At 39.6% G+C, this 22,058-nt stretch overlaps 1 protein-coding gene across 2 annotated transcripts in view; it reads left to right on the forward strand.

The window, feature by feature from the left end:
• Positions 1 to 318: 318 nt before the first annotated feature.
• RHOH (ras homolog family member H) overlaps positions 319 to 22,058 on the forward strand; it is a 51,828-nt gene continuing 30,088 nt past the window's right edge. The window contains exon 1 of one of the 2 annotated variants that reach the window (XM_069593984.1): positions 319 to 660. The gene's annotated coding sequence lies outside the window, so the exon portion shown is untranslated. Of the gene's footprint in view, positions 661 to 6,407; positions 7,086 to 22,058 lie in introns of those variants that run through there. The other variant, XM_069593981.1, reaches the window with a different exon arrangement.

Below are 22,058 nucleotides of genomic sequence, written 5' to 3' on the forward strand. Positions count from 1 at the left end.
TGAATAGACACCATGTACTGAGTGTCTACTATATTCCAAAGACTCTATGGTCATTTTACAAAATCTTTCCCAGGGAGGTGTAATTATAGCTATTTCTCAGTTGGGAAGATCAGGGCCTCCTCCTTGCTCATAAGTGGGACTGAGATTTGAATCTTACTTTATCTGAATCCAAATTTATAGCTCTCCAGAATTTCAGATTGTTCTGGGTTCAAGTTTTAACCTGATCCCTCTAGAATTGTGCAGGAGATCTGTTATTTTGAAAAGATGGCAAGTTAGTAGTCATGGCCCTGCCTTTTAACTGAAACGTCTGCAACCCCCACTGTGAGCAGGTGTGCGGAGATGCAGTTACCCTGTGATGTGTGTGCTCAAACTGAAGATCCCTATCAAGACAACGAGTAAAATATGAATGTGAGAAAAAGCAGTGATGGCCTTTTTCTTTTTTTAAATGAATCAGATATTCTACATTAGAGAGGAACTCCCCTGGGAGTTCATGCATTTGACCCAAAGACACTCCTTTTACTCATATTACTTTGCAGTCTCCTCTCCAGGATTTGCTCTCAAAGCCTGAGGCACATTCTTTCAAATTTCGTCAATGACAGCCCATCTTTGTCCTTTTTGGGTGGATATGATTTTGCTTTGGACCTGTATCCAGTGAATAAGGTAGGTGAACAAACCAGATTATACTTTGAGTCAAAGGCAAGTTGTGAACAGAATGTAACACTACTGGTTTTTCCTCTTATAGTTTATTAAGCTGTCTCTAAAAGTTCTAAAAAGGTCCTAAAAGTGCCTTGCCTGATGTCAGCAGGGTTGCAAAAGTATATTAACTAACCAGGGATGGCTTTGAGGGGTAACGGGCATTAGACGATATTAACTCTATTATGACACTTAAAAAAAAAAAGAAGTTACACCACAGCTTGAATGATTGCGTTGAATGCTATCATCTTTTGCAACAAGACCCTGCATTGTTATGAATTATGGCTCTGCAATAAAAAGAACCAGGATGTAAATGTTTGCTCGATAAACACAGTTATACACAGCAAACAAACCAGGATTAAAATGACAGTTGAGAATCCTGAGAACCTGACATTCACTGAAACAAAAAGCAATACATTATGTTACAGTAAAACAGTTAAAGAGAAAATAGATGATGAGAATCACAGCAAGGGAAATGGTTTTTTTATAGCTATGGCTAAAAGAGGGAAGCTAAAAGATGTTTGAAATGATACTCTTATCTGGTTAGGGAGGCTGATGTTTATAATGATTCAAAGTGCATAAGGAGGTAATCATTCATGTGATTTCTAGCCTGAAGCATTCCTAAGATATTTTAATATTTAGAATTTAATGGGTATTTTATATAAGTGTATTTTTACACTGAAAGTGACACATACTACTTAACCTTTTTCTCTTCTATAGAGCTAACATTTTACAATTCCCATCATAAAATTTCTCAATCAGAAGGAATGCATGTTTTGGTTTAATACAGTTGCTTATCACATAGTGGGGAGCTGGGTAAAGATAATTACAGTCTGTCTAATGCCCTAGGTTTGAAACTCCAAACAGTCAAAGTTGGTACATCTTCAGAATCCACTGAAATATTTTATTTTATTGGGTGGCATATTGTGAATGAAGGTCTGTGTAAACATTAAAAGCTACTCACTAAATCTAAATAATTTCATTAACAGTAAGAAGAAGGAACAGGCATCTTACTCACTCAGGGTGAAAAATAATTTGGTAAATGATTGATATCACAGTTTCCAAGGTTTACTATTCATTACAATTAACACTGTCACTAAGAGTTCTCTCTGGTATAAAAGGCAGAGACCTTTGCAATGGACAAAAATATTACTTATGTGTGAGATCAGAGTACTCAGTTGTTATATTATTTTAAAACCCTCAATAAAAAACGTGCTCATTCAAGGAGACTATTAAAGAGAAACCAAGCTATTGGTCTGCCATATCAGAAGACATCTCTTTTTAAAAATAAGTAATTTTTGGCTGCACTTGGTCTTCACTGCTGTGTGTGGGCTTTCTCTAGTTGCAGAGAGTAGGGGCTACTCTCCAGTTGTGGTGCATGGGCTCCTCGTTGCAGTGGTTTCTTTTGTTGCTGATACAGGCTCTAGAGTGCTCAGGCTTCAATGGTTTGCAGTTCCCGGGCTCTAGAGCACAGGCTCAATAGCTGTGGTGCAGTGACTTTGTTGCCTCATGGCATGTGGAATCTTCCTGGACAAGGAATTGAACCCATATCCCCTGCATTGGCAGGCGGACTCTTAACCACTGGGCCACCAAGAAAGCCCAGGACATTTCAGATGAAAATGTTTTTGAGAAAGCAAGTCTTTATCTTTAGCCAACTGTATTTGGCGGAGAATCTCAGAGGAAGGGTGCTCAGAAAACAGAAAATGGACCTGTGGCTTAGGGCTTAGGCTGCTTCCCTGTCTCCACAGCCCCACTCTCCCCCTTGGGAGTCGGCAGGGTGAAGAGCCACAATGGGTGGATGGGTTGGGCGGGGGTCTTCGTTCTGCTTTTGTGGTCATGTACTTTCATGCAAATTGCTTAGCCTGCTGAGGTCTTCTTAGCTGTAAAAATATATTAAAAAATGATTACCATGTAAGACTGTTGTGAGGATTAGATGAGAGAATCAACCCATGGATCAGCAAATGGTTTGTCAGTGGCTGACTATGAGGTGCCTGAGATGCGCCAATAAGCAAGGCCAGGCTCTGGGCCTCAAGGACTCTGTGCTGGATGTAACAGGGCTGTTTGGTGAGTGCTTGACAGTTAACAGAAGGTGCTGTGGGAGCTTATGGGAGAACACTAGTCCAACTCACAGTGTGGTAAGTGCTTGTCATGGAAGCTTCCCGAATATGGCTTATGAGAAGCCAGATCCTACTGGGAACTCCACACCCAGGATTTCCTTCCTTCCCACCACTCTGAATTCCCCAGGGTTTCCCCTCATCTCTGTCCCAATGCTGGGCCTCATCTCTGTTCTGAGGCCCTATACAGCCTCAGAACTTACATACCCACAGGGGTGTGTGTGTGTGTGTGTCTAAGCATGTAGCATGTACATGTATTTTAGGTTATTTGCTTCCTCCCCTCACCACTACCCCTGTCCGTTAAAAGAACGAGAGCGAGTGAGCTAGAGTGAGAGAGAAAGAAAGATTTCCAGAAAAGGGAGAAGGTTAGATAGCTGTCTCCCAACCTTCTCCCACTCCCCTTGAGAAAACCTCCTCTGACATTAAAATATATGAAGAGTTTTATATATTGTTATATATATATAAATATGTTTAGTGAAGACTAAAGATATATAAGAGGCAAAAGGAAAAACCATTTCTCACTGTCAGAGCAAGAGGCTGCACAAACCCTGACTCTATGAGAACATCTGAAACTACAATTGCCTACACAGAGAGAGCAAGGCCATCAGAAGAGGCAGTGGGGGGTGGTGGTGGGGGGAAGCCGGGGAGCCGAGAAGGAAAGGAACATCTTACAGCCAACTGGCAGTACTTTTCCCAGCGCCAGCCAGAGTGGATGGGAGCTTTGGGGCCTTCAGACACACCCCGATTGCCCTGCCCTGGAATATGTATGTTCTTTTGTGAAGAAAATGCCCAAGGCCCAACGCCCTGAAATTACAAACCACACTGTGGTGCCTTTTGCTTTGTTTCCCAAAGGGTAAAGGCTTGCCTTCTCATGGAGGTGAAGCAGGGCTAACCTTGGAGGCAGCTGTCCTTGCTCAAGGACACTCCTCTGCTTTTTCAAGGGGCTCTGGGGCACTGAGAAAACCACTGGATCTCTTCCTGGAAGTACTACCAATTTTCAGCTCTTTGCTGCCTGCAATTTTTTAGACACTCAGATGAGAAAACAGTTTTATCCTGCATTTGCAAAAGCATTTCTGAAATCTGTTTTCATCTCTGCATTAAATTTGCATATCGAAGCAGGACCCTCTCTGATGTGCCCCTGGGATTGCTTTTAGTCAAGTTTTTCATGAGATGAAATCAGCCTATTTTACACTGAGGAAAAATGTGAGGAGCCGTCTCTCGAGCTTGTGGCTGGCTGGGTTTAGTCTAAGGGTGGTGTTTCACTTCGGTTGTCATGTCCTTCCATGAGAATGCAGATGCCAAGTTTCTCCTAGCACCGTCTCAGCACCAAAGAGCCAGGGAGCCCTCCTCATCCTGAGCAATGTGCTCAGTTTTTTGTGTGGTAGTGTTTACTGCTTCACACCAGTTGCCTAAATGCTTAGAACTACATGGTATTTTCATTTTCTCATTCAACCTTACCCCTGGCTTTAGCTTAATTTTGGCTTCATCTTTCTTGTTTTTAATTTGCTTTATTTTGCTAAGGTATATGTATTTTTATATTGCTGCCCTAAGTCTTTTGATAACCCAATTCACTTCAGTTCAGTCGCTCAGGCGTGTCCAACTCTTTGCGACCCCATGAATCGCAGCATGCCAGGCCTCCCTGTCCATCACTAACTCCTGGAGTTCACCCAAACTAGAGGTAAATAAAGTGTCCACCAGCCATATGTTCTGCTTACCTAGTAACATTATGATGGTGATCTGATTTTTCTGGGAAATTTTTCTAAGATGAAGTATGTGCTTATCAGAGGGCCCAAGGATCTCACCTCCCAGACTGAGTTCTTATTGTACCTTAGAAATTGATGCCTGGTTTCAGGGGTTAATGAGTCTCCTATGGACTCAGTAGTTGTCTGAGCATCTCTGAGAATGCTCATTTTTCACCACTTAGTCCTGTCATCATTACACACCAGATACATCAGTCCTCTTTTACTTCCTTAAACATGCCAAGCATTTTCCCACCTCAGGGCCTTTACACATATTATTGGCTCTGCTTGAAATGTCCTTCCTTCTACTCCCCTTAGTAGAGTACTAAGTACTAGAAAGTAGTGCTACTCCCTACTTTCCTTCTGCTCCTCTTTTTCAGCAATAGAGAGGTAACTTTACATTATAATAATGGGGGGAGTTTATATTGATGCCCAAGCCCCAAATCAGACAAATCAAACTGGAATCTCTGGGGATGGGGCCTAGGTACTGATATACATATGTATTTTTTTGCCCGTTGGTGCCACATTAGAGTTCTTAGTTCCCCGACCAGGGATTGAACCCATGCCCCCTTGCAGTGGGAGTGCCAAGGCCTAACCACTGAAGTGCCAGGGAATTCCCTAGGTACTGGTATTTTTCAAAAGCTTCTCAGTCAGGGTTGAGATTCACAACTTCAAGTCTCACTTTGATTGTCAGATACACAAAGAGGCCACTCCTGGGATGTGCATCTTGTCTTGCTCTCTAGTTCACCTTCTTTTCTGATTCCTTTGCAATAGTTATTACAATCCGTAATGATTGCATTTGTATGGATGTTTCTGTCTCCTCTGACTAGGATGTAGGTGCTGAGAGCACAGGGAATATGTCTGTCTCAGCCTTTGTGTTTCTCTTCAGTTCACAGTATCAGGCACGTAACAGAATTCCGTGTCTGCAACACTGAGGGTGTGAGGGTGGCTCTCAGATGATGCACGCAGATCTGAGTGGCTCTCTGAAAGTCAGTCGAGGCCCCCTGGAATATTACAAAAGAATCCATGTTAACATTCAGTAGCTATCCTAACTGGCTAAAAGGTTGTACACACTTTCCTTTCAACTGACTCTGGTGTCCCAGGATTTTTCGAGTGAGATTTTTTTTTTTTTTCTTTTGGCCATGCCTTGCGGCATGTGGGATCTTAGTTCCCTAACCAGTGATTGAACCTGTGTCCCTGCAGTGGAAATGCAGAGTCCTAACCACTGGACTGCCTGGGAAGTCCTGGAGTGAGATTTAGAAATAGATCCTGACTCACAGCATTTCCTTTATGTCCCTGTCTTTCCCCTTCAGTTAACTTTGACCATTATGAGTGAGAGATTCCATTTTGGTGTACCCTCCCCTACCCTAGCACTGGACTTTGCACACAGTAGGGGCTCTATAAATGCTTGTTAACTTGAGTGGAGTTGATTTTATCCTTTTGGCATATAGGCATTTTGACCAAGACTTCACCCTGGGAGGCAGCGTTTATGATTAGTTAGGGATTTGAGATGGGTGTAGGGGGCAGACTGTGACCACATCATGAAAGTTAAATGTATTGCTACAGGCAACTCAGTCATAATCTAAGTATGTGCAGATGGTCTCTACACCTGGATTGCACTGGAGGACAGATGTGTAAATTTGGATTTGGAGGCAAGTAATGAAACTCTGAGGAGTCTGAAAACAACTCTTAGTCACGTATCTCATAACACAGGTGTGGGTCCATCCAAGGGTAAATGTATGGAGGGGATGTCTGAGCTCTTGCTAAGGCTGAGTCTGTCCTTTCCAGATTGCTGTTTGGTAGTTATTAATAAAACAAAGTGAATCACCCACCTACCGCTTTCCCTCCATAGTCAGTATGTTCACCAAGTTGACGTGAAGATCTAAGGTGCTTTTTCCTAAGCTTCAATGAACCGAGACCAGTCTGCGGAGTGGCCCTGTGGCCTTTTTTTTTTTCCTTGGTTTGTTTCACTTCCTTAAGGAATCATCTTGGTTTTTTACTTTTCCTTTCCACAATTTTAAGTAGGTGGTTTGCTGGTGGGAAATTGGGGGAGGGGGAGAGGGAAATGGTCCCTCCAGAAGTGAGAAATTCAACACAAATCTGCTATGCAGCAAAGGTCTTATTCTGTCTCTCATCTGGGGAAGTTTTCATATTGTCATGGAGGAAAACACACGTGCACACACACAGACACACATCACTAACCCACACAAATGAAACCCTCTCTTCGGAGAAGCCAGCTACAGGAAATTGACTTATGCACAGGAACTTGCTAATCTCTTTTGTCACATTCGGATCGGTCCTGCTGCCTCAGTCACTGCTCACACCAAACCCAATCATCTTGGGTTTGATTCTCTACCAGCCCAGCTCTCAAAATTTTAGGTCTTCCAATGCAAGAATGTTATACTCTTGGGGAGGAAGGAAAGATAAATCCTAGAAGGAAATTGGGCTGCTTTTGTTTTTACTTACCTGCACTGAACAAATTTGACTTCCGGAGTCAGTCATTTTGGTGTCAAGAAATTTCTTCGGCATTCTACAACAGGTATGACTTTGACTTCTTTAAAACTATTTCTTCACTGTCAAAAGAAATCTTTCTGATTTATTTAGCTTTTAGTATAGATTCAACATAGTGATTACTCTGTTCAACCTGTTGTGAAGTATAGAACCGTGTTACTCCAGCAAAGAGAGTTAGTCAGATATCCAGCTACTCCCCATGCCTGCCCAAGTCTAACAGGATGCATTTAGTTTCTGAAACATTAAACATTATAATAGTTGGCTTTTTGGTTTTCCGGATAGTCTCCTAGAGAATTCATATGCTTATAATTGGCTATGATTGAGCTCAAATATTTTGGTAGTTTAAATGTCATCCTGTTTGATGAAGTAAATCCAAAGATCCTCTAAACTGTACAAATATGAGTTTAAAAATTTTCTAATTCAGAAAGAAACAGAACCAAAATCCAAATGATACAGATTCATATCTGAAATTCCTAGCTTGTTGGTTTCACCTATTCTCAATGCTAAAGTCCCTTTTTAAAAGTGATATTTGATGTGTAAGTACATATTTTTAAATGAAATCAAATTTAGTTTTTTGAAGTGGCCTGATTTGGAGATAAGCTGTGAGGTACCACTTGGTAGCCTGGATTGTAACTAAATAAAGTTAGAGAAATCACTGGTTTGGGTTTCTTTACTAAATTAAAGCTAATATTGAAATATTCAAGAAAGCAGCAAGTAGTTGATTATTACTTGTTGATTCTAAACGGATGTTGTGAAGGATGTAAGAGAAATGTAAAAAATTCTCTATTTTGAAGGATCTAGTAGATGTGATAAGAACTAAAATCCAGGGAGCAGTGCAAGATGGGAATTAAGGAATAGATGGAATGACCATAGGCTGTAAGAGTTATAGGAGTTCTGAGAATGAGATTTGAGGGAAAGCTCGAGTAGTCTGAAAGACACAGGACTTGGAAAGATGAGAGATTGAATAGATGGAAAGGGGGTTAATTCACACTGGAAAAATTGTGTGGGCAAAAGCACAAAGGTGAGACTGACTAGAAGATGACCATCCCACTTAAGGAAATTGACCTGGGAAAAGATGAAAGCTTGTTTTACACTTTGGTAGGAAATAAGGTTGAAAAATGAAGGTGTAGATGGGTTATGGAAGACCTAGAGAGGCAAGGCTGCTGAGGAGAAGAGTCCTCTAGTCAGTGGCTGTCTGGTCTTCTTAGGCCTTTGGGCACTTCTTTCTCAGCACTCATAGCTCTGACAATTCCATGTGCGAGGTGGCCTTGGGATCCTTGCTTCTTCATGCTCTGGGCTTCCTCATGTATCTCCCACATCTATGATTCTCCACTTGCCTTCCCTCTACTGTTTTCCCCTTGTACATTGTTAATGCAGAGAAAGATTTGTGTAGCTTACGGTACCTATCCGACCTCCATTTTTGGTTACTACCTGCTAAGGAGACCCTGCAGTCATTTAGTAATTGAAGTAGACTTCCTCTTGGGCAGACAAGCTGATTGACTAATTATGAGCAAGTCTCCATTCTTCAACAGTCAGACCCCAAATCTCATGAACTATCTGTTACCTCCTTTGTGTGTCTGAATGATAAGTTGTGGATATGCTGCTATTCTTTCCCTAAGGATTCTGAATACTTTTTTCCCCTGGACTATGAAATATCTGCATCCACATAATAACAAAAGCACCTTCCAGTATACAAACCCTGACTTTGGAGCCAGATTGCCTTATGTCGAATCCTGGTGCTGTTGCTTCCCACCTGTGAGAACCTCGGACACATTAGTTAACTTCTTTAATCCTCATTAAAAAAAAAAAAAAAGGTAAAGTAGCTCTAACAATGAATTAAAATATCTACTTCAGAGGTTGGTTGTAGGGATAAAAGAGATAAAAACATCCAAAGCATTTAGCCTAGTGCCTGGGATAAAATAAACTCTCAGTAAGTGTAGCTATTACAATTCTTATCAAGAATGGGGACACTAGAATGAAGATGGCATGGTCCCTGGCTTAGGAACAACGTATCTGTAAAGTTACTTTTTTAATGCCAGTATTCCTTTCAAAGGGAAGTGGGAGTGGATAGGTAGAAGCTGAGATTTAACATTTTTTTAGCACCAAGAATAGACAAGGCACAGGGTTAGATGTGTTGTAGTGGTAATGTACATGAGAAGAGGGAAACAAGATTAGAAATAGATTTTTTAAGCCTTTCCCTAGCAAATGCTCAGACTTAGAAGACAACTCTCTGAGTGACTGCTATACTATTTGTGGACATCTATGGTTGATGCTCACTGAATGCTTTGGGTGGAATTATAGAGTACTTGGAATTAGAGATAAATGAGTAACTTGCTTGGGCTGTTTAAGTGAAATTATGTATTTTATGATATATTTTAATTTTAATGCTGGGAAGACACTGCTAAAAATCCATTTCTATTTAGGAATCTGGACCATTTTGACAATGAATGCCCATAGTGCTTATTTAAATTCTGGATGCTTGGATCTGGACACAAGCCAAGATTAAAAAGCATCCTGCTTTCCCATTCTGCTCTGCAGATCAGAGATTCTTTTGGCTTTAGAAAACACCCTTTAAAAATGCGGATATGGCCAGTATGCTCATTATGCAGGAGATTCTCAACTGCACATGTAGATTACTTTTATCATAATAAAAGTAATAAAAGTTTTATCATAATATTATTTTTTTAAAATAGAGCTCCACTGTATTCTCAGGGTGGAAATTTGGGGGCTTTGTGTATGCAAAGGGAGGACACAAGTTCGGAGGGATACCAAAGTGGAACATGCTACAAAGCAGCCTCACAGTATCGAATGCTGGGCTGGACAGTGCGGGGTGGGGGTCAGAGATGGAAAGGATGAACAGAGGGACGTGGAAGGTGCCAGAATTAAGGCTCCTCCTCTGAGGCTTTTCAGTCATTTGACTCCAACTGCTGCTTGAATGCCTTAAGCAACTTCTTGATGCTTCGTGTAGAAAGTCATCATACTGTTCCCAGATTTGGATCATTGTTCAGAAACCGTTTGATTTGTCTGGTTCTGGCCTGGAATCATAGTTCCTCAAGTTGGCTGGACATCAAAACCCTTTGAGAAGATTTTCAAAAACAGCAGTTCTCTTGTATCACACCCCAGTCCTGGAGTGGGGTCCAGGAATCTGTGTGATAAAAATACACATTTTTTTCCCCACTCAAGTGACTTAGAGACAGTTGTTCTGAGGTGAGCATTTGGGAGCCATTGATCCAAAACTCTCCTACCAGAGCCCCAGCACTGAGATGGTAAGTTGAGTAAGTGCTGAAAAGAGGTAAAACCATCTTCCCTCAATTGCTAGTAACGTGCGTGTGTGTTAGTTGTTTAGTCATGTCCGACTCTTTGTGACCCCATAGACTATATAGCCTGCCATGCTCTTCTGCCCATGGAATTCTCCAGGCAAGATTACTAGAGTGGGTAACCATTCTCTTCTTCAGAGGATCTTCCTGACCCAGGGATTGAACCCAGGTCTCCTGCATTGCAGGCAGATTCTTTACCATCCAAGCCACCAGGGAAGCCCTTATTAATATCACACAAAAGCATTTTCCTTTGTTTTGAATTTTATTTCTTAGAATTTCTGGAAGTGGGATGATTTGGTCAAGTATGTATGTTTAGAGTTTTTGCTAACCATATTTACATGTTAATTTGGAAATGTAGGGTGCTACTTCAAAAATCCTGAAGTATTACAGACATGTAGAGGCTATTCAGTGTCACTCATGGAAAGCCCAAAGACAGGAATTTGCTTTCACATGCTGCTGCTGCTGCTGCTGCTAAGTCACTTCAGTCGTGTCCGACTCTGTGCGACCCCATAGACAGCAGCCCACCAGGCTCCCCTGTCCCTGGGATTCTCCAGCCAAGAATACTGGAGTGGGTTGCCATTGCCTTCTCCAATGCGGCTTTCACGTGAGATAGTGCCAAATCACTCTCCCACTTCTCTCTTCCAGTAAAACACAATACTAATGAATTACTTTGGAAAAAATTTCAAAGCATTACGGAATGCTTGATTGCTTCTTTGAGCATAAGTTGAAGTATTCTAATCACTACATTAGTTTCCTGTAAAACTGAAGTCAGCAGTGACCTCTTCCCCATTTCATAGAAAAGAAAACCAACAAAGACAGTGGTTAGGTAACATCAATATGGTTCTCAAAATATGTGCCATGAGAACTACATATAGTCATCCATTCAGTCACTGTTCGAGTAAATAAATGATTGAGTGCTTTTTAATAGGTGACCCATGGAAAAACACCAGTAAAATGAATGGATGAAGAGAGTATTACCCAAATTGGGGGAGAGTGGGCAGAATGAATTTGCTCACGTAGACCTCCTGTTCTTTTCTCTCTCTTTTTTTTTGGGGATTATGTTTTATTCATTATGCATTATCATAATTTGCTAACTTAAAAGCATGGCTATTGCTTGTGGCACAGATGGAATCAGGTGAATTTTCAATGGCTTCCATGAAAAAAAAAGGTGTGCTTTTGCTAAATATCTAGTGAGATGATAGTCAGGAATATGTGGGAGCCTGTACTTGCTTACAAGAACTGATTGTGTTATTCCAGAAAATTTGCAAACCAGATGTTAAACAATCACTATTAAAAATTAAATTCTATAAATCCCAGTTCAATAAATTATATTAAAAATAAATGTAATACTCAAAAAACTTATTACTCCTGATTATTTACAATATTTTTGTCATCTGTGCTTTTGAAGTTATCATCTCCAATTTATCTGTGTGATAGAAATATTATAATGATGTGATATATATAGATTATATCGATATATCATATAATGATGCTATGAAACATCTGTATTCAGTGATACCATGTTCATAACTTGAAACTGGACCCGATAGGGGTATTTATACCACAAAATTGGCGAATGTTATAAATCAAACTCTCCACCCTTTTTTCTTTTCCTTTGAGAAAAATCTATTAAATAAACATTTACCAGCATGTTGCTTAGGAAATGTATAAAATACAACCCTGGCAACTTGGCAATATGTGGCAAGAGCTATCCAAATGCTCATACACTTTGATCCATTAATTCTACCTCTGGGAATTTATTCTAAATAAATAAGTCAAAGAAGGAAAAAAGTAACATGCATGAACTGTATTATTCATTATGTATTGTTATTATGACACTGTATTGTTATTATGACAGAATGATCCAAAAATAGCCTAAATAATAACCAAAAGTGATCTGGCAGTCTTAAAGGTCATCATTAACAGTAGTTATGAAAATATATTTGATATGGTGTTAGATTAGAAAATCAGGATTACAATTTTCATGTCACATTCTGGTTTTGTTATGAATGAGGATGAAATGTGAACTTTAAAAAAATAAAGCATTTGTGTTAGAATGGTGAGATACTAGAATTTTGTTTTTAGTTCATGTATTGTAGGAGTGGTGTGTGCCTTAAAAATGCGGAGAAAGACTGTAAATAAGCGGTTTTAAGTAGTCTTAATTCATTGGAAAAGACTCTGATGCTGGGAAGGATTGGGGGGAGGAGGAGAAGAGGACGACAGAGGTTGAGATGGCTGGATGGCATCACTGACTTGATGGATGTGAGTCTGAGTGAACTCCGGGAGTTGGAGATGGACAGGGGGGCCTGGCGTGCTGCGATTCATGGGTTCGCAAAGAGTTGGACACGACTGAGTGACTGAACTGAACTGAATATTTAAGGGCAAGGCCAAGAGGAGTTTTGTGGGCCAGATGGGGCTTGCTTTTGACATGCAAATATGTACTATGAACCCCAGGTGAGGTATTGTAAATGGTGTTAGGATCCAGGCAGTCTGAAGTGGTGGATGCTAAGAAGGTTTCCTTAGGGCAGCTCTGGAAGAAAGAAGCCACTGGCTGCCTGTGGAGATTGAGGAAGAGCCCACAGAAAAGCTACTGTCAAAGGCAAGAGAGAGGGAAGAAGATTTCTTAAGAGATGCTGATCTCAGAGGCAAGTCAGATGAATATGAAAGTAGCTCCATTTAGATCTCAAAACAATAGGGCTCAAGTCAGGAAGAAAATGATTCTTGTAAATCATGGGTTCTCTAATCTCAGCTGGATGGATGGGGGATGTATTAACAAAAGCAGCTTTTACCTCCATGGATTACGATCCAATTGGTCTGGAGGTTGGCAGGAATATTTTTAACTAGTCCTCTGGCCTCATAAAGATTCTGAAACAAATGGTCTGTAGATAATACTTTGAGAATGCTAATAGATTAAAGGTGATAGTTTGGGTTGGCTTAGAGAATGTGCATGCGTGTGTGTGTGTGTGTGTGTGTGTGTGTGTGTGTTTGGGAGCAAGCCTACTAATACCTTGAGGCTTAGGATCAAAAAAGGGTGTGACAACAGAGAAAGCCCCAAAGGGACAAGCTATTGTGTTGAATCTATAGAAACAAACTAAAAACATGAGACCACACTCTTGATACTCCCTAAAGGGGAATGTAGATTATGCCATAAAATTCCCTTTTACAGGCATTTGGACCAACTGAAAGTAGCTATGAACAGGGGAACTACAAGAAGGAAGCACAGAGAAAAATGGTCAAATGGAGAGTTGAAGACCCATGAATATTCTATTTCAAATTATTGGGAAGTGATCATCAAGCATAAACCTGGAGGAGAATACACATTGCTGTGTTTAGAAAATGTTTGAGCTTTAGTGTATAATAATATCACATTAAAGAAGTAAAGCTTGATGTTTGATGAAATGTATTTTATATAGAAAACTATAGCCCTCAAAGGAATAACATCAGATATGTGCCATAATAACAATGTATGTATCACAAAATAAACATATTGAAGTAAATGACATTGCAGTAGCAGAAGCCATTCATACTGAGATTATTGATTTAACCTGGCTTTAAAACTTTAGTGACAGTAATAAGCTCTCAAATCATCTTTAATATTTTTGTTTTTTTTCTACTTTATGCTGAAAATTCTTCAGTTAAAAAAAAAATTTCACATTCCCTATCATCGGGGCACTAGTCTCTCAGGATGTTCATAAATTCCTTTTAGAATCTGATGAGAACCAAAGACCATATCCCTGAGAAAAAAGCCCATGTATAGAAACTACATATTTGTCATACACTTTTGGGAGATTTAGGGATATCCTCTAGAGTGCATCCCCAGTGACTCAGATGGTAAAGAATCTGCCTGCAATGCAGGAGAGCCAGGTTTGATCCCTGGGTCGGGAAGATCTCCTGTAGAAGGGAATGGCAACCCACCCTAGTATTCTTGTTTGGAGAATTCCATGGACAGAGGAGCCTGGCGGGCTACAGTCCATGGGGTTGCAAAGAGTCGGACATGACTGAGCAGCTAACATTCAGAGTGCATCTATGGAAGATCAGTAGTCCAGATGCCTCATATTAAGAAATCCTGCCTCAGAGACTGTCAACACAGCAGAGGAGGCCTTTCAGAAGTTGTGAAAGTCCTGGTCATTGCTGACATTGGACTTAGCTGCTAGAGAGAAAAATTGATAGTAAAAAGAGGACAAGAGGGCAGGTACATGTGTAGTTTTATAGCACTGGATCCTTAAGCTGGGTAAACATGTGGGGCTAGAGGTGGTTCTTGTCAGAGTATATATGACCAATGTTCTAAGTCCTTAATTCTTAATTATCTTATGTGAGGCCAAGATCAGTAGCCATTCAGGAAAATAGTCTCTAAGATCCTACTTTAATGTCTTACTGACTGTCGTGTGGTACCTACTTGGCATAAGAAATACAGGCAGGTTGTAAATACCGATCTAGCCAACTCCAGAGTGTAGCGAGTGGTGCTCAGTGAGTACTGGATACCCAGCCAGGCTACTTTTAGCGGTGAAAGGCATTATTAGCTTGTGTGTAATGTGATTACTTCAGAGTGTGAAATGTTGGTTTTCCTATCTGAAGCTGAACATCTGTTAGGGCCCTGATTTTGGAGATAGTACTTTTCCTGTGTAGCCTGTAGACCACAGAAGCCCAGTTGGCCATCTTCCATTAATGGGTGCCTGACATGCAATTTGGGGAAGTAGGTGTTTTCAGTTGAAAGTTCATGCCTTTGTTAATGTACTGTCCACTTGGACAGTGATAGGGACTTAGGCAGGGTAGGGAGATTTACCCCAAAGTCATCTCTTTAAACTGGTCAACTCTGTTGAAAGTGATAAAATCATACTGTCATGTCATGTTAAGAGACTGGGGGAGATAGAGTATGGGGAGGGGAATTGCACCGTCTTCAACCCTCCAGAGAAAAACTATGTACAATTGGCTTAACAAATTGTGAAATTAGTGAAATTGTGATATTGAATCAGGCTTCTCTTGGTTTGGCATAATGTAAGGATTATACATCTTTCTTTGAGATAGAATAGGAAAGTCTGTAACAAATACCAATATATATTTAAGTAATTAGTGTACTTCACCTTCTACAACCATTTTAATTATTGTAAACCCATGACTACAGCTCCTGCCAATTTCAACTCAGTGTATTCAATGTGTTTTTGATGTATTCTGTGTATTTTATTATTATTATTTTTGGTCATGCCCATAGTGTGCAGGATACAAGTTCCCTGACTAGGGATTGAAGCCATGCCCTCTGCATTGGGAGCATAGAGTCTTAGCCACTGTACTGCCAGGGAAGTCCTCATTAAGTGTATTTTAATTTAATACTCTTGCATGTGTGCCTGGTCAGTCGCTTCAGTTGTGTGTGACTCTTTGTGACTCTATGGACTGTAGCCTGCCAGGCTCCCCTGTCCATAGGATTCTCTAGGCAAGAATACTGGAGTGGGTTGCCATGCCCTCCTCCAGGGAATCTTCCCTACCGAGAGATTGAACCCAAGTCTCCTGCCTCTCCTGCATTGCAGGTGGATTTTTTTAACCTACTGAGCTACCTGGGAAGGCCCTAATACATTTAATGCATTTAAATAATATTGCATCATAGAATTCTCAGTTACAGCTCAGAAAACAGAAATATCCCATGTGCTCCAAAGGCCACTGGCAAACTCTTCTTCCCCTTTTCTCCTGCAGATTGCTTCCCCTGCTTCAGCATTCTGCCTAGCAACCTAATTGCTGATGTGGGAAACTGACTGACATTTGTCTTTTTCTCCATACTTTCCCTTTCTTTTCAGAGGTTCCTTTGAAAAGTAGAATCCCTACTTTTCCTTTGTTTTCCCTTGTGCTATTCTAGCTGCCTCCTTCTTGAGCACTAAAAATAAAAATAAAAATAGATACACATATCTTATCATGAAGCTTTTTCTCAGTTGCCACAAAAAATTCTACCTGTCTTTGTTCCAATCTTGAGCTAAAAATGATCTCAACCATGACTGAGAAGCATAAGAATGCCTGTGATTAATCCTTCTAACAAAGGAGGGCCATGTATTGGGATTCAAATTTAAATAATGTAAGACCATTGTCCTCTGCTGCAAATACCCTTAAAGAGTTCAGAAATCCCTTTTGGTATACTTTTTTGGGGGATAAAACCTGACTTTCCTCAAGCTCCAGTAACTTTGGACTGTAACTTGCTGTAATTTATATCGATAGTCATTTACTCACTCTCTCTCTTCCTCTGGCTGTAATAAGGAAGTAGAAGAGGGTGTTGGACGTATATACAGGAAATAGGAGGGGAAAGGCAGAAAAACTTTACATGTTGACAGTACCACAATTTCCTACATTTGTTGATATGACAAGTGATATTGTCACTCTATTCCTATACCCAAACTATCTGGTAATATTAGAAATATCTGTAATGATGTTAACTTTATAATGGGCTTCCCTGGTGGCTCAGAGGTAAAGAATCTGCCTGCCATTGCAGGAGACATGGGTTCGATCCCTGGGTTGGGAAGGTCCCTTGGAGAAAGAAAATGGTAACACGTATTTGTAACAAATGTAGCATATGCTTTTAACCTAAATACACATGTATATATTTTATTTATGAGTATTTAGGTTTTCACATATTAAAAACACCGTCATGCTAGTGCTTTCCCTCCAAAATGTGCAGAAACTATAGAAAGGCGCTTAAACATTGCTTCTTACCATAAGAGAAATATAGCTGATGATTAAATGGATCACTTGAATTAATGATGGGCAAACAACTTTGCTGACTCCCATAGGTATCTTTTCTTCCTTCTTGTTCTCTACATCTCAGGAAAAGAGATTTCAAGATATAGAATATGGCAATGTTTCTATTAAATACTAGAGCCATGAAAATACACAGGCAGTTTTGGCATCGTGACAGGGAAGTTCTATGTAAAACTTGGACCAAACGTTGAAAACCCAAACCGATAGTTTTGGATTTCCCCAAGGGCTACCCATTTGATATGTCATCCAGGAAAGACCCAACACATACAAATGTGGAAGGAAAAACAAAAGTTTTGTCTTCCAACAGGGGCTAGACTCTTGTGGTTTTCAGTTTAGAAACTAAACTGTGCAATTGCACTCATGAAAAAAAGCCACTAGCCTTTTCAGCTTAAGCTCATGTTCAACTCTTTCTTCTGACCTGTGACCAGTCAATCTTATGAAGTTATATTATCTTGAAGCTCCCTCGGATTTATTGTTCTTTTCTTTGGAGGGCTGAAGTGATCATATTTAAAATTTTTTCTACATTTACCCTGTTTGGAGTTTTCAGTGTTAGTGCTCCTTTATATATTTGGTCATGACTGGTTTTATTTCTCAACAGGTATGTATTTCATTATTTTACCTACTGATTATAATTGTTTGTTTCTTTTGCTAATTTTGAGAGTGCTTAATGATTCTTACATACTAGATCTTTAACAAAGTAATTACAAAAATGTAGGGTAAATAACAAAGCAAATTCACTTGCCTTCAAAGAGTTTGATGAACGCTTCGAGTTCATCAGAGTTTGTTCAAGAGTTTGATGAACTTTTAAATTATTATCAAGTTTTTCCTTTTTCTATAAAATAAAGGCCAAAGTACAATTTATAAATAATATCTCCAGTCAGGGAAAAAGAGTTGAATGATCCTTCTACTCACTATGTAATATGCTATGTTCTAAATTATTATTTTAAATTACTTTAGGTAGCTATGGAAAGGCCATTCTTTTAAGAAAAATTGCAAGTAACTGGGCAGTCTGAAGGAATAGCCTTAAAATGTTCTTATCCTGTGACTGCTTCTAAGAATTGATCCTAAGAAAACAGCAAGTGTTTTACTATAAAAGCATAGCTTTTCAACACAATAATTTTTTGAAGAATGTTTAATAGGTGAGAAAAAAATCAGAGTTTAAAATCATATATTTTTATTTTAAAGGGCTTATATATTCTTACATGAATTCAGAATGTGAAGTAGATAAACCAGTATGTTAAAAGTTATCATCTAGTATATGATAAAATTCTATATGGTTTTTATGTTTCCTATATTTTCTGTGATTTGCATATATTATTTTTATAATAAAAAGGAAAAAATCTTCCAAAAGAAAGTCAATTTATGGTGTGAGGTTAATAGTGAAACTAGTAAAATGATTTTGATGTGAGAATTATTTTGACATCTTGAAGAAAACCTAATGCTTGATAGTCCTAAGCCTATAATTAAATTTTAAGATTTAAATGATCTTTAGCTTTAAAGGGATTTCAAGTTTCTTTTATCTTGAACCTTGAAAATCACTTTTATGAGAGATGTTGGAGTTATTAAATAGGTTTATGTTATTAAAATAAGAGAATTAGCTTTAACTAGTATCAGAATTTAAGTAAAATACATGATATTCAAATAGTGAATATAGATGTTTATCTAAAAATTTTTTAACATGGGAAAAGATTCCCAGAGAGATCCTTTAAGAAGCATATATTCCTTATGTATCGTAAATATTTAATTTAGAAATAATTGACTTTCAAATATTTTGAAAGATACCTACTAGGCAAATCATTTGCTATAAAGTAGCAAAATTATCTTGTAGTCTTTCATGACCATTTTTCTGCACAGTAACAAATATCTTAAAGTTTATTAGTTTCAAATGCTAAATATTATTTCAAATGCTTTAACATTTATTTGAAAAGTTGATAAGTGAAGGAAAGCATTTTCCTTTAAAACATAAACGAAATCTGTTTGACTGCATAATATTTCTGATCACATTTTTGTTTGCTTTTGTTTGTGCTTCTCTCTGGCTTTGGTTTAACAGTAATTCATGGTTATGTTAGACAAGTTATGGTTCACGAGACACACAACATATCAGTTAGCAGAGCTTTCAGCTGCAAGTTGCACGATACCTGACAATAGCTTTCAAAAAATCTGGATTCATTTCTCCCTCATAGCCAGAAGTCTGGAGGTCTGTGTTCCTGCCCCTGGTTCAGTGGCTCAGTGACAGTGCCTCTGCAGTTTTCCTGTGTGTCATCATAGCTGCAAGATGGCTCCCGCAGCTTCCAGGCTTATGCCTCCATTAAATCGTAGAGCTGGGTGAAGGTAAAAGTAGGCTGATCTGGCATTGGCTGTTGCATTTTCTAGGACAACAAGAGTTTTCCCAGAGATCTGCTAAACAGATATCAACTATCTTGTCATTGCTAGGATTGGGTTACTTGCCCAGCCCAGTTGTGAGAAAGGTGAGGAAACAGGAAGTAGAATTGTTACATAATTGTCTTAGGCTATGCATTTCCAACAGGGAGGCAAGTGAGGAAGGTAGTAGGAGGAGGTATGGGTAGGGATGGGGTGAGGGTAGATGGGATGATGATGATAATAACTCCTATGGGGGAGAATTGTTTATTGGTGAGGAGGAGGGGCAGAAAAAAGATATTACTCTTTTTATATATAAAGCACAGATATGCATGCAATACATAGAGTACATTTATGATATTAAATTTTAGTAAGTGACATGATTAGGAAAAAAGTGTCTAAAAATGCTCTGAGGCAAATGATAATGAAAAAAAGGTTGAGAAATGGTGGCTTAGGCCAAGCATGGTCCATTGCCTAAGGTCTTGCACATTGTCTTGCAACAAAATTGAATTCTATTTTTAAGGAAATATTATTGATATATTTGGCTGCACCAGGTCTTAGTTCCGACACGCAGGTTCTTTGATCTTCCTTGTGGTATGTGGGGTCTTTATTTGTAGCATATGGAGCCTAATTTCCTAACTAGAGATTGAACCCGGGCCCCTTGCATTGGGAGTGTGGAGTCTTAGCCATTGGGCCACCAGGGAAGTCCTGGATTCTATTATTAACGACAAAGAGAGGCTCGGATATTGAGTAGAAAACTAACAATGCCTGCCGCAGATAATGTCATAAATTCAATTAAGGAACAACTTACATTATCTTGTAATTGGTGATCTTCTCTCACTGGATTGGCAGTTTCCTAAGAATGGGAACTGTGTTGTATTCATCTTTGTATAGACCCCCCCATATATATATATTGTATATTGAGTGGAAAAAACCATTTTACTTGTTTTAAAGCTGGACCAATCACCCTAGGCATTAATTTGAACTTATTTCCCCACCCAAAAGCCTTCAGTAGCTTTCAGTTTCTTACAGGCATAAGGTCTACCTTCTCATTCTCTTTTCCTATCATTTCCTCAACTCTGGTCTAGGGTCCAGGCATGCTGATCCACTTTGTTCTGAAGCACATCTTTGCTCTCAGTCCTCTGTGCTTTTGCACAGGCCAGTCCCTTTCTTGTTACCCTTCCAAATCCTCTCCCCTTGAGACTCTAGTCTAAGTCACTTCCCCTGGGAGTCCTTAGGCAGTTCCACTTGCCTAGAAGACCTTTTCCTTCATCGCCAACCTTTTTAATACTTCTCCTCAAAACCTAGTGTAAGTCCTGCTTTCTTGCAAGTTCTTTTTTTTTTTAATTAAAAAAGTTAAAAATTGGAGGGTAATTGCTTTACAATGTCGTGTTGGCTTTTGCCATACAACAACATGAATCACCCATAATGAGAAGGAAATAGCAACACTTGCCTAGAGAATCCCATGGAGAGAGGAGCCTGGTGGGCTACAGTCCATGAGGTCGCAAGCCTAATATATTATTATATATATATATATATATATATATATATATATATATATATATATATATATATATATGGGCTTCCCTCATAGCTCAGTTGGTAAGTCATCTGCCTACAATGCAGGAGGCCCAGGTTCAATTCCTGGGTTGAGATCTCCTGGAGAAGGAAATGGCAACCCTCTCAGGTATTCTTGCCTGGAGAATCCCATGGACAGGGGAGCCTGGCAGGCTACAGTACTCTGGATCACAAGAGTCCAACATGACTTAGCGACTAAACCACCAACCACCACCACCATATATATATATATCCTTTCCCTTTGCATGTTGTTTACAGTGCCCCCAGCCCATGCACATTTCCATCCTTTTTTCTTTTTTCCCCTTCCTTTTTTTTTTTTTTAATAATTCCTATTCTTTTAAAATCCTATAGTGTTTATGATCTGTTTCACTCTTTGGTGCACTTAATTAATTGTGTGTGTGTGTGCACGTGCACGTGCATGCGTGCATATGTGTGCTCAGTCCTGTCCAACTCTTTCGGCCCCATGGACTATAGCCTACTAGGCTCCGCTGTCCATGGAATTTTCCAGACAAGAATACTGGAGCAGGTTGCCATTTCCTACTGCAGTGGATCTTCTTGACCCAGGGAACGAAACTGTGTCTTACATCTCCTACACTGGCAGGAGAATTCTTTAGCACTGTGCCACCTGGGAAGCCCCAATTAAGTAATTAAGTGTAGTGGTAAAGAACTCGCCTGCCAATGCAGGAGGCATAAGAGACTCAGGTTCTGACTCTGGATCGGGAAGATCCCCTGGAGAAGGAACTGGCAACACTTGCCTAGAGAATCCCATGGAGAGAGGCGCCTGGTGGGCTACAGTCCATGAGGTTGCAAAGAGTCAGACACAACTGAAGTGGCCTAGCACACACACACATAATGTCTTTTAATGTTACTTACCTGACTCGAGCATCTCTATCTTGTCTTCACAATGGGCTAAATTCCAGGAGAGCAGGGAGTCTCTCACAATGTCCACTGTAGTGCTATGCATCTAGAAAGCAATTGGTAAACGCTGATTATAATAGCTAAAAGTGACAAAC

Source organism: Ovis canadensis, chromosome 6 (genome assembly GCF_042477335.2).
Source record: "Ovis canadensis isolate MfBH-ARS-UI-01 breed Bighorn chromosome 6, ARS-UI_OviCan_v2, whole genome shotgun sequence".
Lineage (NCBI taxonomy): Eukaryota > Metazoa > Chordata > Mammalia > Artiodactyla > Bovidae > Ovis > Ovis canadensis.